We start from the raw sequence: 814 nt of genomic DNA, 5'->3' as shown, positions 1-814 counted from the left end.
GCCAGCCCCGGCGGAACGTGGCGCGTGGCCCCGATAGCGAAGCACTAATCCGCTTTCCGGGCAGAGCAGAGGGTCCCTTTGGCTCTGCCAGCCTGGAGAGGCGCCGGGAGCGAGAAGCAATCGCTGCTGACGAAGATCAGAGCTCAGTGGAGAAGGAACGAAGCGCGTGTCCAGTGTGAGAGGCTGGTGGAGATAAATTAACCAGCACTTGGTGGGTAATTACCGTCTACCTGCACGGTCACTGTGCAGCTGCCTTGGGTCATCCTGCGCTTCCTTCGTCTGCTTTCTGGCTCCAGCTCTTTGGGCCCATTTCCACTCCCATCTCTGAAGACTTCCTCTTCCTGCAGCTTTTAATGACTTGACATCCCTTCTTTTTGTAAAGCCAATATTTTTTTTTTGCTGAGCCAAGGACCAGCTGGAGATGTTTGCTTTTAGCAGGGAAGGAAAATAACAATCAACCCCCAGCAGCCCACAACGTTCTTTCCCTTTATCCCTCCCCTGAGCATTAGAGGAGAGGTGCTAAATAAATGAAGTACTGCAATATTAAGAGTCCCTCCGTCATAAGCAGTATCCGCTCACTCCTGACAAACTGCTCGCAGTCAGATGCCGGGTTGCTGCTCACCGGGCTTCTGAGCCGCTCCCTTCTCATTTGCACTGAGTGACTTTATCAACTTCTGGTCCTTCTGCCTCTGCAGAAGGAGCTGCTCCGGGAGATTTTGTTTTGCAGCAGAGCAGGGGCCCAACACGGGCACCATCAAGCCTCAAGCACCACCAACCCGATGAGTTGGGGCTCTGGGTTTCAGGGAAAGGTGAA

The sequence above is a fragment of the Apaloderma vittatum genome, unplaced genomic scaffold (genome assembly GCF_000703405.1).
Source record: "Apaloderma vittatum isolate BGI_N311 unplaced genomic scaffold, ASM70340v1 scaffold24570, whole genome shotgun sequence".
Taxonomy (NCBI): Eukaryota; Metazoa; Chordata; class Aves; order Trogoniformes; family Trogonidae; genus Apaloderma; species Apaloderma vittatum.
Note: the sequence above shows the minus strand (reverse complement) of the source record.